At 39.1% G+C, this 15,824-nt stretch overlaps 1 pseudogene; it reads left to right on the top strand.

Annotated features, from left to right (window-relative positions):
- The first annotated feature begins 1,916 nt into the window (after positions 1-1,916).
- LOC123746699 (uncharacterized) overlaps positions 1,917-15,824 on the top strand; it is a 60,585-nt pseudogene continuing 46,677 nt past the window's right edge.

The following is a 15,824-nucleotide window of genomic DNA, read 5'->3' as shown; positions in this document are numbered from 1 at the left end:
GTTTTGATATAATTTTTTTGTGCTTTTATCGTGTATTTCACAGAATTTGAAATTCACTTTCTTGCCTAGTAACAAGTCCAATTAAATTCATTCAAGAAATAGTGTGTGTGCCTACCACCTCTCCTACTCTCTAGTAAGTTTTTTCGTTATCTGGGGTTATATGGCTTCAGGAAGCCATCAAGGGGGCTCTCCCAGGACCCCAGTATTGAATGTAAGGAAATTCCTTTTTTCTTGATGAACCCCAGTGGCTACCCGATACTCCCATTTCCCCTCCCGATCTGTAGGTGTGTTATCAATTGGTTCCAAAACTAGTCAGAAAGACTGGCTGTGGGCAGGGGCCGGGCCATCTGGTGGCAGCTATTGGTACTAACTTTATAGGGGTTCGAGCTAGTTTTGAGCGAGCCGTTTTTGTTTGTGGAGTTATTTGGAGGTTTTGGTAATTGGTTTCTTTGAACCCTACATTTGTCAGGAAAGTTACACTATCTTTCTGGATGTTATCCGGGTGAGGTGCAGATTGCCACTCGCTCCTTTCGCCTCTGTAAGGGGGCCAGTTTCGGGCTCTGGTCCCTAGTATGTCAAACAGAACTCCTTTGACTGTTGTAACCCAGTGGCATGGGGTAATCTCAGTGAGATAGCTTCAGGGACCCACTTGGGATTTACAGAAAGGCATTTCATTACATTTAACACTGGGTTTTCACAATTTTCCTAAATTCCATTATACTGATGTTTGTGGCCTAATCCTGGAGCCCCATAAAAATGTATTTTAGTGCTCCATTTTAACTCTTGGATTATGGAGTACACTACAAAAAAGGGAGCAAGCAATTAACTTGCTTTTGTTAATAGTGTATTAAAAATGTTACTAAGCATTTGCAAAGTGTAATTACATTATTAATTAAGAGAAGCTGATTTTTCTTTTTCTTTTGCAGGTTCTTGGCTGAGTAGAGCCTTTGATCCAATGATGTTAGTGACAGATATGGCAGGTCCTGGACTTTGGGTGTTGTGATAAAAAGAGCACCTACCACTATGGCAGATTCTTCACCACCATTTCAAGATGGAGGAGAATTGGGACAAACCAAGTGCAAATTACCAGATCCATTGGCATCTTGTCATGAAGACTCTTCAGACCAAGGGCCAGCACTACTTGAAGATCTACAGGAACGAGGACCAATGCCCTCGAAAAGCCTTTCAGAGCAAGGACCAATGCTCTCGGAAGACCTTTCAGAGCAATGGGAACAAGCACTGTCTAATAATGCACTTAAACGTGATCTTACACTGCCGCTTCAGACACCAATTATAAGCGCTGTCCCATCCATTTCACCGCAGTTGCGACCTGATCACTTGGTACCGCTTGATATTTCTAGCAGTCAGCCATCTGAGGTAGCCTCATGTGATTCAGAAACTAAATCAGCTGTAAATGAAGATGCACAAATTAATACTTTAGTTTCTCTGCAACAGGCATTGGAAGAGGTTTCAGAACCTCTTGAGCTGGAGCCATCTTTGACTTCAGTTTCCTCAGTTAAAATAGGTATTAGTGAATTTAACAAGACAAATCCATTTTCTCTGCCTGAAACATCAGCAAAAGTGCCAGATAAATCTTCATCCTCAACAGAGAAGTCAATAGTATAGCTGAAGCCATGACTGAGATGTTGGCAGATTCTGTTGCATTCCCAGCTAAAAAAGAAGGAACTGTTGGTACTGCTTTACCTGAAAAACAAGGTGAACTTGCAGGTAGTGAATTTACAACATTTTCTGCAGCTATAGCTGCAGGCGAGAAATGTTCATCGGTGGTTTCAGCCCTAACTGAAAAGTCACCGGATGAAACTGAAGAATTAACTGAAACTTATGAAAAATTGCTCTCGGATATTTCATTACAATCGGAAAAAATACTACCTGATGACATAATCCATTGCAAAATGCTCTGTAGTTGATGTGATGCCATCTAAGCCATGTCTCACGTTGGATACTGTTGAAGAACCTCATTTGTTAAAATTCTCCTCTCCATCTGAAGGTGAACTGGAATCGCCTTTAGATACAAGGGAGGAGCCAGCATCACTGCCCATTGTATTGTTTGACCATCCATCACCACTGCCTTCTGTTTCAACAGATGTGATATTCCCTCTTCCTTCAACCAAAAATTCATCTTCGTCTGTTATTACTGTTGACACCAAGTTACCATACTCATCAAAACAGTCCTCAGAAACTCATATTAGTACCCCTCTAATGCCTTCCCTGAAGGAAAAGGCTGAATTGACTCAAATTGGTTCAGAGTCCAGTGGCAGTCAGGATGTCCAGGAGTGCTTCAATATTAGAAGCAAAAAACAGGATTACGTGTGTGGCACAGAAGAAGGTTGTGAACTAAATTTACAAGCAGATACATGTATCAGCTTGGATGAAAAGCTTGAAAGTGAAGGAGCTTCATGTGTAACAGAATTTTAGATGATTCCTCAGTTGTAAATAGTGAACAAGAAATGCAAGTTGATGAATCGGGCGAATGTTGGAATGATGTGGACTCTTCTCGAGAAGAATCAGCCATGGAGACAATGCCCTTAATAGTTGATACACACACTTTAAGCCAAGATGATGATGAACATTCAACTGTCATTTCAAATAATGCAGTTAGTAGTCATTTAATATCTTCGTCAGTATTATCTTCACCGCAGTCAAATGTTTCAAATGTGTGTACCATGCCATTACTGGGAACAGAACCTCTCCAGCCAGTTACAATTGGCAGTAGCTTACAACCTTTAGAAGAAGTTCAGGAAGCCTCTGTGCTGGATGATCCGTCCTTTGCTGCTGATCTGACCTTAATAGACAGCAGTGCAGATGAAGCAGACAGTATAGGGGGTTTGGTGATTAACAGTGTAATTGGTGCAGCTGATGGTTGTAGTTGATTTTTCATCCTGATGAGGAAATGGAAACAGACAGAGAGTTGACTGACATAGTGCTTCTGCACCACAAATAGTGGAAGATGTTTGTGATATGATTCTAATGATGATAATGGACCTAGTGCCAAGAGGATGAGATTTGAAAATGGATGTTAGTGATTTGGATAATAAAGCGCAAGGGTAACAAAGAAAAGTTATTATTAGAGTTACACCAGTGAAGAATGGACATGGTCTTTGGGATTCTCATAAACTACAAGAAGTATTGCTAGCAAAGGGTACTATATTGTTAAGACTTCATGCGTCAACGGATGTTTTAGGAAATGTTTGAAACCGATAAGGATGAGAAAGAAGTGATTTTACGGGCATAATTGCTGATTCCAACGATGAAGAACATGACCACATTTCTTGGCCTTGCAAACCTGGAACCTGATGCTGATGTGTATGATCCTCTTGCAATAGTTTCTACACATTCTGTTGATCATGCCTCACCACCACATTATAGTCGACCCTTCCCTCACAACCGAGGTCGTTCTACTGCACTCCAGCCGGCCATGTCAAGGCCAGGATTCAGACACCTACAATCTCCTCCCTCATGTAAGCAATAAACATATTGTGTACTGTATTTGTTGGTAGCCATAGTTTGTGCCTTTCATGATTATTTTATATTTATTTAATGGGAACAGCTTATTGTGATTTTTACGGTACCCCTGTAATTATATATTACACATTTTTACTGTACTGTACACAATACATAACCTTGCATGTGTTTCTATGGGTTTTGGGATAAATCTATCCTTAACAGCCGAGAGTGATGCAATGCTGTTGCCACCAAAGCAGTCCAGTTGCTTGGATAATCACCATATACTGTATAAATTAGTTCTTTTAGTAGGAAGTGGTTTATTTTCATTTCGTAGCAAACAATTTCATCAGGATTATTAAAGTTTACTGAGAGCATGTAGCATAAACAATCATTGGTAACATTTTTAAAAGTTCCAATGCCCTTTTCTGATTTGGCATTCATCTTAACCCTCAAATTGAGGCTGTCATCAAATTTGTCACTTTTCCTGTGCAGGGGTAAAACAATAAATACTGTACAGTATATCATCCTCTTTTGGTAAGCTGTGAAAGGTATGCAGGAGAGGATTCCATTGTTCAACTAGGATGTTTATATTCATTTCTTCACTTCCTAGAATGCACAATATGGTGTTTGTGTTGATAACTTGTTTACATGTATGCAGATTCAGCAATATATGTATATGGTACATAGTAACATTCTTTAGTGTCATAATATCCACCAGACAAGGGTTAAGGAAATGGAAGTTACTGATTATAATATATATATTCAACAAATATACAAACCCGAAAGAGGGGGGGAGGGCAGAGCCTGGTCTCGTGTTTATCTGCTCGTAGCTTCAGGCTGGTCGGTTTTCTCACACCAGCTCCTCTGCCATTTTCCCTTATCTGTCATGTTGTAGGGGGTACTGAAGTCACTACAGTTGGATAAAAGCAGTAATTGAGTATTCTACTAATCATAAGCATACATAGGCCTACATGTACAGTAAAATGTACACGAGTGTTCAGTTCTGTTTTATAATTCAGAATGTGAGGTAATCTCTGAAACATTCTCTGAGACCCACATCACTCCTTACGCCATCAACAAGTTTTATTAGTTACTAGTGCATTTTAGTGTGCTTGCACACATGACTGTCCTGTTGCATGTAAATTTGTTCCTCGCACAGCCGTAAGAAAGTGTCGTCCAAGCCAGTCCTTTGCTGCATTGATAACATGCTGTCCTGACATGCAGTGTGTCTTTCTTCTTCTTCTTCTTGATAGTAGGTGCAGTTTGCATGAAGGGTTTGTCCTCCCGATGACTGCACCAGTACTGATGTTGTTGGACGCGTTTATGTTGAAGATGATCGGAGCTACCAAGGTGCTTGTTGCGTTGTGCTGTAGATAGAGGAACGGTGATTAAAACAGAGGTGTGTGTTGTAGGGAGACTTGCCGTACTGTAGGGCGGTGTATGGTGTTTATGGCATCCAGCTGTATCCTTGGTGCTGCGACGAGGCGGTTGTTTTCTGTGTTAGCTGTTGGTGGCGCCAGGTATAAATGTGGCGTGGGTCAGATGTGACCCAATTTGTTGGTTCGACTGCAGATATTTAGCCAGTGCTTTGACTATTTTGGTATTTTTCTTGTAATGAGTGGTCGCCACCTCCTAATATATGCTCGATGGTGAAGGGTATTTTAAGTGCGATAAAGACTTGTTTGAAATTTACTCTGGCACTTTAATGTTGGAAGCAGTGCAGGAGATAGTGTTCGACTGTTTCAGGCACCTGACAGTGAGTACAGAGTTCACTGATGTCTGTTCTTTACTTAGAGCTGTGTGCTGCTAGTTTGGTATGTCCCAGCCTTAATCTGGTCATCGTTACATCAATTTCTCTGCTTTTATATCGGACATGTTTCCATGTTTCACATTTCTTTTTAATGGGACCCATAGTGCAAAGGTGAGCATAACGTTTTCCAGTTTGTTGCAAAACCTGGGAGATGGTATCTTTGAAAGGCTCCTTTACGTGCAACATGGGGAATTGGATGACGGGTAAGGTGAGGCGTGTTGTGAATCGCTTTGGCTAGCTGGTCTTTTGCTAGTGTGTCAGTGTGCTGAACTTTATTAAAAGTGGCAAGACAATATTAATATTGTTGTTGTTGGGTTGAATAATGGAGAACTTTTTTTGTGTGTTACGGATATAAACTTAATCTTTAAAACATGATTATTCTCTTGAAGATTGGCATTGTCTATAAAGTGAAAAAAACTGATGTATCGGGAATCTATCCCCGGTTGTGTATAGAGTACTGTATATGCAGCACTGTATTGTTATAGTAGTCAATGGGTGTTTTCTTCCAGCACCCTTGCATCATATGTATTGTTATATAATTTTATAGCATTTTGAAAGCAGCTGCCATGTATGAGTTACTAGGCCTTTTGCAATTTCCTTGATTCTTATGCTCATATGCTGCATCAGCATTATTAGTCCTAAAGTTGCATATATAATAGTTCATGTATTTCCCATGTGAGTGTGGAGACACCTCATACCCCATGCAAAACTCATAATATTAATTTGTTTAAATTGTAATATATTTTATCAAATCAATGTAAACAAAATTGAAAAATTTATTCTTCACTGCCATCTGACAAACCAAACTCTGGTTTGTTTCGCTCTGCTTTATGCATCATCAAATACGGGGTCACTTAGTGTAAAGTTTTAGAGGTCTACATTTGTACTACATTTCCTGCAAATACCTCCATTGTAGCCATTTGTTCTTTTTGTCCTGGAAGAGGCTTTATACTGCCACCTGGTGGAGGTGCAACATTTTTAGCCCAATTGCATTATTTTGGCCCCTCCTGCTCTTCCTTTAAAGCTTCCTCTTCTGATGTTTATTTAAAGTGAGGCTTGGGACTGGAGTGGCTAGAGTGAGTTCCTGGAGTTCTGCTTCACAAGCCCTGCTTTCTCTGACTTGTACAATATGAAGGTGTTTCCCCCTAACATGGTGTTTCTTAGTGTTTCTAAGTCTTTCTAGAACACTTAGTATTCTAATTGCTGCTTTTTCCTGGTAACCTTAAATGATCTTCCTTCCTCCCTTTCCCCTGGAATTTTCTCAGGGTAAAGATCTTACGATCTCGCTCTTTGTTGTCACTGTGATGACATGTTTTACCCCCAACTCCAACCAAGACTAGTGCTATGACCTTAACTCAGAGGCATGTCATACCTTGGCCCCCAGTTGTTGCTTTATGGTAATCCCCTTATGTATAAGGATAATGGTTTAGTGTGATAATATTCAATCTCTTGGGATTGATTTTCTCACCCATTTGTCTTTTATGCCCATTGAACCCTTCTCTGGTGAGGTGAAGTGAGGAATAAAGGGGCAGTCAAACTTACGGCAAGGAACATGGGAATAATGGGGAAGGAAGCCAATCAAGCATTGGACAAAGTGATGGGCGGTGAGATGTCATCGTTATAAGGTGCTGATTCGAGAGATCTAGATCCGAGTGTAGGCAAAATAGCAAAGTCGTTCTGTATATTAAGGGTGGGTTGTTTTTCTATTATGAGTTAAGCTTCCAGGATTTGAAATCTTCTTTGGTCAGTGGTGGATGACAAGATTGTTGTATTGTCTACTAGCACGTTTCTAGTGAGTGTTGTCATTAACACTTTGCATATGTTTCAAGGTGCACCAACTTGTAGATGGCAGGTCAGACTTCTCAAATGCTTTGTGGTGGTCATATATAAGTAGATCGAAAGTAATATCCTTCATTGGGGCATGTAAATTGGTATGCCATGTTTCCATTTTGGAGAGGGTTGTATTATTTATTGAGGCTGTTATTAAGTATCAAATCAGCAGTTCTTTTTATTTTGTAGTTCAAAATTAATTCCACTCTTTGGTCTAGGATTGTCATTTCACTCCATTAGGAATTGTATACAGTATTTTTATTATTTTCTTCTGTTTTTATAGTGTGAGATCATAATGGATTTGTAAAAGAGCTTTATGGAAGGGGTTTGCTGTTGCAGTTGTTCATTGTTGTACCATTTTCTAAATATCTTCTGATATGGGTGGTGACTTCTCTATTTGTGTACCCATTCCCATGTACATTAGCGGAGTATCACAAGGTTCAGTTCTTGCACCAGTAATGCTAATTGTTTATATAAATGATCTACAGAAGGAATCCAAAATTATATGAACATGTTTTGCTGATGATAAGCTATTAGGGAAGATAGGAAACCTAGACAATTGTCATGCTCTTTAACCCTCAAACCGCTAGGGGCCCAAATAAAATTAACACCCACAGGCGCAACAAAAAAAAAAAAAAATCCAAAAAATTCTTTCGTCTTATAGAAGTGTTCATTTTTGTTCTCTGATCACGGAAAAAATAACAAAAAAATCGTAGGTGGCATATTTTAGCCGCAATTGGGTAGGGAAGTGTGGCAAAAAAGGGGCGTTGGCAGAGCCTTCGCCAGACGAGGTCTACTCCGCCCGAGCTGTCAGACGACAGTTGCCACAAATATATTATTACCTAATTATTTCAATGTCTCTGATTGATTTTTTCTTAGTTTTTTTGCAGTAATATTATTCCATACAGTGAATTCTGGTATATTTATATTATAAAATGTGTGAACCATCGCTGTACTCAAAATTATGGTATGCATATTAGTGATTCAATTACTGTATTATGTTCATAAAACAATAAACAAATAGTTTTGCTGTTGTTACACTATATACACAGGTTATATATAAGTATTTGCATGTTTTGTACACCATAACGAACTACTAAGTTGGTCTTGTGAGTCAAAAAGCAACGAGGAGTGAAACACCAAACACCAGCGAGCCACTCACTGCCACTCCCTCCCTCAACACCACCTCACTCACCCTCATTCACCTCCCACAATACTCTTTTGTATTTATTCACTATACACAGACGTTATATATACGTATTTGCATGTTTTGTTCACCATAACTGTACATCTAAGCTTGTATGGTGAGTGAAGGCCATAAGACGTAGCTATTCACACAGTCAGCTGATCGGCGGCCGCCCTCAAGGCCAGACGCACTAATATTTGTCCTCCAACAATATTGTTTGTGGTGTTATTACGCTATATACACACATTATATATAAATATCTACCTGTTTTATTCACCATACCTGAAAAAATAAGCTGGTATGGTGCCCAAAGACCATAGTGGCCATCAGTAAACACCATGCCAAGTCGTGCAGACGACGCTCCTCCCTCACCAAAATGGCGGCTCCCAACCTACTCCTCTCGCTGTTATCTCACACTATACACACGTTATATATAAGTATCTACATTTGTGTTCACCATGGCGAACCACTAAGCTGGTATGGTGAGTGCAGTCAATAAATGGTGGCCACACACAGTCATAAGACGACGCCACAACCCTCCCTCCATGGAGCACAGCGCTAAATATCACCACAATCCTGCTATTATCAGAATCCTGGTCAGTTTTATCACAGTCAGGGGGCTTCAGTAATACTATCACTGCTAAATAATAGCAGTATCATTTATATTATGGTATTTGTAGGCGATGCTGTGGTCACAAGCTGAACAGCGGTGCTGTGAGCTCGTGCTGCGTGCGCCAGCCTTGGTTGCTTGCTCAATACTGACGCTGTAACACCCAAGAATGTTGGCCTGGATTTTTTTTCTAGGTGGCATCTGGCAACTATCGGTCGTGGCTGTACTATAGCTGCCCCTATCCCAGGCGGGGCGTTTAAATTATAGCGCTAGACACGAAATCATATATAAATGATGTGCGCGGTTTCGGTTTTGTCACTGATATCATTTATATATGATATGCGCGGTTTGAGGGTTAACCCCTGGGCGGCGCTGCTGCTAATAGCCGACAACACCGCTGTGCACAAGAAAATGAAATAAATTTGATTTTATCTAAGATTGTTAAAATGAGTTCCCTGTCCATGGGAAAAATCATAAAAATATCATAGGGGACATATTTTGGCCGCAATAGGGCAAGGAAGTCTGGCAAGATTCAGGCGCTGACAGAGTACGCGTCTGGGTTGTATGAAAAATTACAAGTAAGGTAATAAGAAATAATAATAATAATAATCAAACGTGAGATGCTAAACCAGTGATAGCACATTTAAAGAATCTTGGTGTTATTTATGGTTGGATGATGATGCCCAGTAACAGCTCCCTGGTGCCACTTCTAAGTTTCATGATTTTTAGTAGTGCTCACAAGCTTTCACTGTTACACATGAAAGTCAACTATGGGAAGTTGGGGTAACTTACCATGCCTAGACACAGGTCTGGTTTTGATATAATTTTTTCTTGAAATCAAATAAAAATGTATAACATTACCACAAATTTAGATTAAATTTGCTGGTCCTCGGCTACCTAGGAAAGTTTTCGTTTAAAAATTTTTACAGCAAAATATGGTGTGACTGGAAAGAAGTTATTTATCTATAAAATGACACACAATCTAGTCTTTAAATGCAGTATTTGATAATAGGTTTACTGAAGTGTAGTACAGGGCAACCCTGATGATCCATACTACTGCATGCTATAGTATGTACACATAGGCCCCAAAATTCCTGTTAAACAAAAAAAAAAAAAAAGGAGGGGGTCTTGATAAGGCCGGCAGTGAGGGAGATAAAGCATCTCTTCACATTATCGTGTGCAACTTTAAAAGAAAAGAAAGTGTGCAAGCGTGGCTAAAGGTGCATCTTTCTCCTCCCCCCCCCCCTTTTTTTTAAAGATACGTGTTACTAAACATTCTGTTTTTCCCATCTTTCATGTTATTTAGGATTGGATAGTGTAGATAGGTTTGTTGGTCTAAAGAGCAGTCAAAACATATACATTATAATTATTAGAGGTTATAATGAACAATCACTTGTGATATGAAGGAAAGTTAACATGTTACTTATAATGCGTTGGGTTACAAAAGGATATTTTTATGATAATTCTTACTATATTTAGGGGGCAAGCCAAGGGATGGAGGTAAGGGCAAGCCAAGGGATAAAGTTGGGGTAACCAACAGGCCTTAATGTTCCCTCTAGATGTGCGCAAAACACACACACACACACAACTTAAGTTACATATTGTATGTTTTTGCCTTTTCCTTTTTCAGGCAAATGTATCATTTTAAAAGGCAAATTTTGCCCAGACAGAGAGGCACCTTTGATGGTAGCTACACTTGGGTTGGGGAGGTAATCTGATTTGCAGCAGAAGCATCAGGATTGCAGCTGTTAATCATATATGCATTGCTGTCAAAAATCTAAATTGTTGTTAACTTGGTTTGGTTAAAAAACATTGATTATTTATGTTTTCCAGCCACACTACTATATGAAGCATGAAGTGTTGGGACTCCCCCCACCCCTCGAGTTTGAAGAACCGCAGCTAGGAACAACAGACTGGTCAGGTAGGTCCACTCTTTTAAAATAAATTTGATTTTTATGATTTGTTACTTGTTTAATCCTGTGTGCCATATTTAATTATTAGCTATGTATTTGTCCTTGCTGGTATTTGCCACATACATTTATTTGTTTTTTCTTGTTGTAGTGTTCTGTATGATGCTGATACTGAATTCTTGCTCTTTATAATATTCAACCAGCTTCATATTATTTTCTTTGAATTCTTTTGATTTTCCACGAGCTACAAAGTCTGGTTACCTTAGGCTTTAAATTTGTCGCTCTTCGTATACATGTATACTCTGTGCGTAAAGCTTGAATGGTCCCCAAGGCAATATACAACCAAGAGCTCTTGACCCCTGAAGGATTCGAACCCGTTCAGCCAGGGTCTCCGTGCCCCCAGTAGTCCAGTTCTATAACCACTCGGCCAACGATTGTCTAAAAGTGTTGAACTCGTGAGACCTTCATGCACCCAACACCTGACAACACTCCTAACATTATTGGGCACAGATATTTCATCAACTCCCCTCAACATGCTAAGGTTACACGGGCATCAATTGTGCGCTCATGCGGCCTTAACATGTTGAAGTGACTTAATGAAATATGTGCCCAATAATGCTACGAGTGTTGTCAGGTGTTGGGTGCAGGTAGGTCTCACGACTTCCCAACATTTTTAGACAATCGCTGGCTGAGTGGTTACAGCACTGGACTGCTGGAGGCATGGAGACCCTGGCTGACCGGGTTAGAAGCCTTCAAGGGTCAAGAGTTTTCAGATGTACTGTATACTGTATATATGTACAGCACTGTATGCATGTATGTATATATGAATCTCTAGAGAGGTAGTGTGTGTGTGCGTGCGTGCGCAATTACCTAAGTGTAGTTACAGGACACGAGCTACGCTTGTGTCCCATCTTCCCGGTACTCGTCGTCATATAACACATTAAAACTACAGTACTGATGGTTTTAGCCTCCACAACTTTCATACTTAACTTATACCAACCATCTACCACTTTGATTGCAAAAGAAAACTGTAATTTTTTTGGCACCTTTGTTTACTTATTTTGAACCTATGACCTCTTGTTCCTGAGGTTGCCAGTTTTAGGAATTTCTCTTTGCAAATTTGGTCTATTCCCGATATTATTTTGTAAATGGTGTTCATATCGCCTCTCTTTCTTCAAGCATTTAGCATTGGCATATTTAATACATCTAGCCTATCCTCATAACTCTGTTTCTCACTTCTGGAAGTCATTTTGTAACATTCCCTTTGCACCTTTTCCAGCTTATTGATGTGGTTCTTGAGATAAAGAGCACCATACAACTACAGTACTGCATATTCCAGTTTTGGTCTCAAAAAAGTCATGAGCAGTTCTTTAGTATTTCACCATCCAATGAATTAAAAAAATTCTGAAGTTAGAAAGCATAGTGTATGCTCTTCACAACGTCCTTTATATGTTCCTCTAGGGACAGTCTACTATCCAGACCCACTTCTAGATCTCTTTCTTTGTCAGAGGTCTTTAATGCCTTTCCACATAATTTGTATGCTGTGTGGCCTCTTTTTCTCCTATTCCACATTCCATAACATGGCATTTATTCACATTGAATTCCATTTGGCATGTATTGCTCCTTACACGTACTGTATTGTACTTTGTTCACATCATCTTGAAGGGCATGACAATTATCTAAGCATTTTATCTTCCTAAGTAGCTTAGCATCATCAGCAAACATGTTCAAATTGTTCTATATTCCTTCTGGTAGGTTGTTTAAATGAACGTGTGTGCATGTATGTATGTATGTATCCCATCCACATTGAATTCCATTTGCCATGTGTTGTTTCAGTTTTTTTTTTCTTTTTCTAAGGTCATTTTGAATGGCATGAGGCATTAATTATTTTATTCTTCCTAGTATATTAGCATCATTTGAAAGCATGATCCCATAACTGTATCAATTTTGATTGACCATTTATATAGAAAATGAACATTAGTGGGACTAGTAATGATCCTCGTGGGCCTTGCCTGGTGACATTAATCCAGTTCTATTCTCTTGTACAGTATTTCTGTCTGTTAGGAAATGTTTCACCTTACTTGAATGACTTGTGTGTTCCAACTTCCAGAACAGTTTATTTTGAGGGACTTTATGAAGCATCGTTTTTAGGTCCTGGTGCCGTAGATGAACATATGCCCAGCCATGTTCCTTTCTATGTTCCCAGCCATATAAAATTGTGTCAATACGTATGGACTTCCAGTTTGAAAACCAAACTATCAGTTTGTTATTAGAGTATGTTGTTACTACTATTGAGATATTCCTCCCATTCAGGTTTTATTAATTTTTCTAAGTGATTTAGCTTCCATGCTGGTTGAATGAGCATTCTGTCCTTGTTTTTATCAACTTTGGCAATTACTTCTTCAAATGTACATAAGGATTCCTGCTGGCAAAGATGCCTAGAAAATAATATATAGTGGGTTGCTATGGTTTATAAGTGCATTCAAAATCCTTGATGAAACTCCGTGTAGCGCTTCAGCATTTTTTCATCCAAATTTTTTTTTTACATAATCTCTCGAAACATTTCAGTGTTCTGGTTTCGTATGAAGTCAGTAGTGTGTCTGGTGTCGGTGAAATTTGTGCTATGTATAAACACACGGTTTTCATTATCTTCACGACCGTAAATACTTTCTTAAATTTTGCATTTTATTTTTCATGTTTCATTCACGAGGTGGGTAGGCCTGTGTTCTTGTTCGTAATGTTTGTAAAATAATATTCTTGAGTATAGACTTAAAATATATTGGATAAATAATTTCAGGTGTGCACTGCATTTCTTAAGCTTGCAAAAGTTTATAACCCTTTCTACATTATGCAGTTATTTATTTTCATATTTTTGTTTGTATACATGTGTGTGCAAATGATTGAGCCATTATGCAGTAGAAAAGAACAAACAAATTATTTTTTGAAAATGAATCATTATTTATATATCTGCTTTTTGACCAGTGACATCAGGGGAGTGAAGTTGGCTCTTTTAGCCCTGCCTCCTTGTCTTTTATATATGGAGTGTTAATTATATCTTTTGACAAAGTTCTTATCATATATCTGACCTGTCCCTCAGTAGCTCCCTGATGCATTGGCTTGAGTACCACTGAGATATTCACAAAAGTATGATGCCACTGTATTTGCGAAGGTCTACCCAATGCCAGGACCAGAGTGGTGTGCTTGTGGAGGCAAGTGGAGCATGGGGGATCTGGGATTAATCTCATAACTAAGTCAAACTGGAGGGAAAGTAATGGCTAAGCATAACAAACTGCGTGTGTTGATGAAAGAGAGAAAAGTTTGAAACTAGCAGTAATTTGTCTAATGTCAACAAATTGTGCACTAGTATCTAAATACACAACCAGATGGCAGTTCAGGTCATCATCCTGCATACCTGTAGCCCGTTCTCGCATACAAAGATCTAAGCTTGTTTATCCAGCTGCCAAACCCCGTTTATGAATGAAAAACGGTTTACACACATCTCACAACTGATGACATCCGAACACTTCTAGATCAAGTGCTTTGCTCACGTCCTCTGTTCGAACCACAATTCTATAAATGGTTCACCCTCTTACTTCAAATAACAATAATCGTGAACAGAACCTAAACACCTAACCTAAACTGTGCCTAACTATACATAGAATTTTTATGTATAATAATATTAATTTATATATGAGAACACCAATTTTTAATACACTGTATGTTAAAATTATTAAAAATGACTGGTTGGTATCTGCCTCACTCATGCGTCTAGTACCAATTACTTAACTACTCTACAAAGACCATCACTGTTTCTTGAGATAAGTGGGGTTAGCTTTCCTTAGGGGTTTCCTTTCCTTTGTTTCACTATTGTTTGTGAAACAAATAATAGTGAATCAACCTCTGTGAGCCTCTCCTGACATTTGACAAATGTCATGAGAGGCTTTGTAAACAGTGGCACACTGTGGCACATTGCCTTCCAATTGGTGAATGGTTCAATACAACAAATTAAGAACCATTGATACCGTGCAAAATTGGAAGGGCTTTGCAGGAGATGAAAGATCTTAATGATGAAGAGGAATATGTTATAAATAGTGAATTTCAACAATATCTTTAAATAAGCTACAGTACTCGGCAAGGAAAGTGAGACTTTGAAGAGTGAGGGTGTGGGTAGTGACTGACAGGTAGCTATATTTCTGACACCTATTGTCCCAATTGCCAGGTGTAGGTTATTTGGTTCTACAAGAACTGATTCTGATGGAAATATGTGATTGTTGCACTTGGTGATCTTGTTGCTAGTAGTATTACTCACTAGTGTTCCACCACTCATTGGTAGAACACCAATGAGGTGTTCTACTGCTCATTGGTAGAACACTAATGAAGTGTTCTGCTCATTGGTAGAACACCAATGAGGTGTTCTACTGCTCATTGGTAGAACACTAATGATGTGTTCTGCTCATTGGTAGAACACCAATGAGGTGTTCTACTGCGGTACTGGTGAATACCGCATTGGTGTTCACGGTACTAGTGCTGGCTATGTTGGGTGGGGGTTGTGAGAAAGAGAATTGTTTTTGTCATTGATTAACAAATCAATGTCAATTGACAAATTTTTGTCATATTATTGGTGATAGTGGTGGGAGCAGTGGTACTGTAGTGCCAGTACTGTGACTTGTAAGAAACTTTCATTTTTCACCTGGTTAATGTCACTTTTGTGAATGCTTATTAAATGTACATGATGGAAACTTGACTGAAAAAATCAGTGCACAAATATAGTGATGCCATTGATAATGATTCTATCCCCATTAACCAGAAAGTCTTCCCAACGCCTGGAAAAACTTTTTAAAAATATCCCTCCCTATCAAGTAAGTTTATCCAAATAACCCAATCCACACACACGTGCGATGAAGGAAAAGTGACAATATATTGGTCCGTCACAAACCTTAATGAAGTTGACAAGGTTCGAAGATGGACGTATTTTCACACCACAGTCCTGTCCAATTTGACTCACTGTATATA

This window comes from Procambarus clarkii, chromosome 10 (genome assembly GCF_040958095.1).
Source record: "Procambarus clarkii isolate CNS0578487 chromosome 10, FALCON_Pclarkii_2.0, whole genome shotgun sequence".
Classification (NCBI taxonomy): domain Eukaryota; kingdom Metazoa; phylum Arthropoda; class Malacostraca; order Decapoda; family Cambaridae; genus Procambarus; species Procambarus clarkii.
Note: the sequence above shows the minus strand (reverse complement) of the source record. Positions and strands in the feature narration are given on the sequence as shown.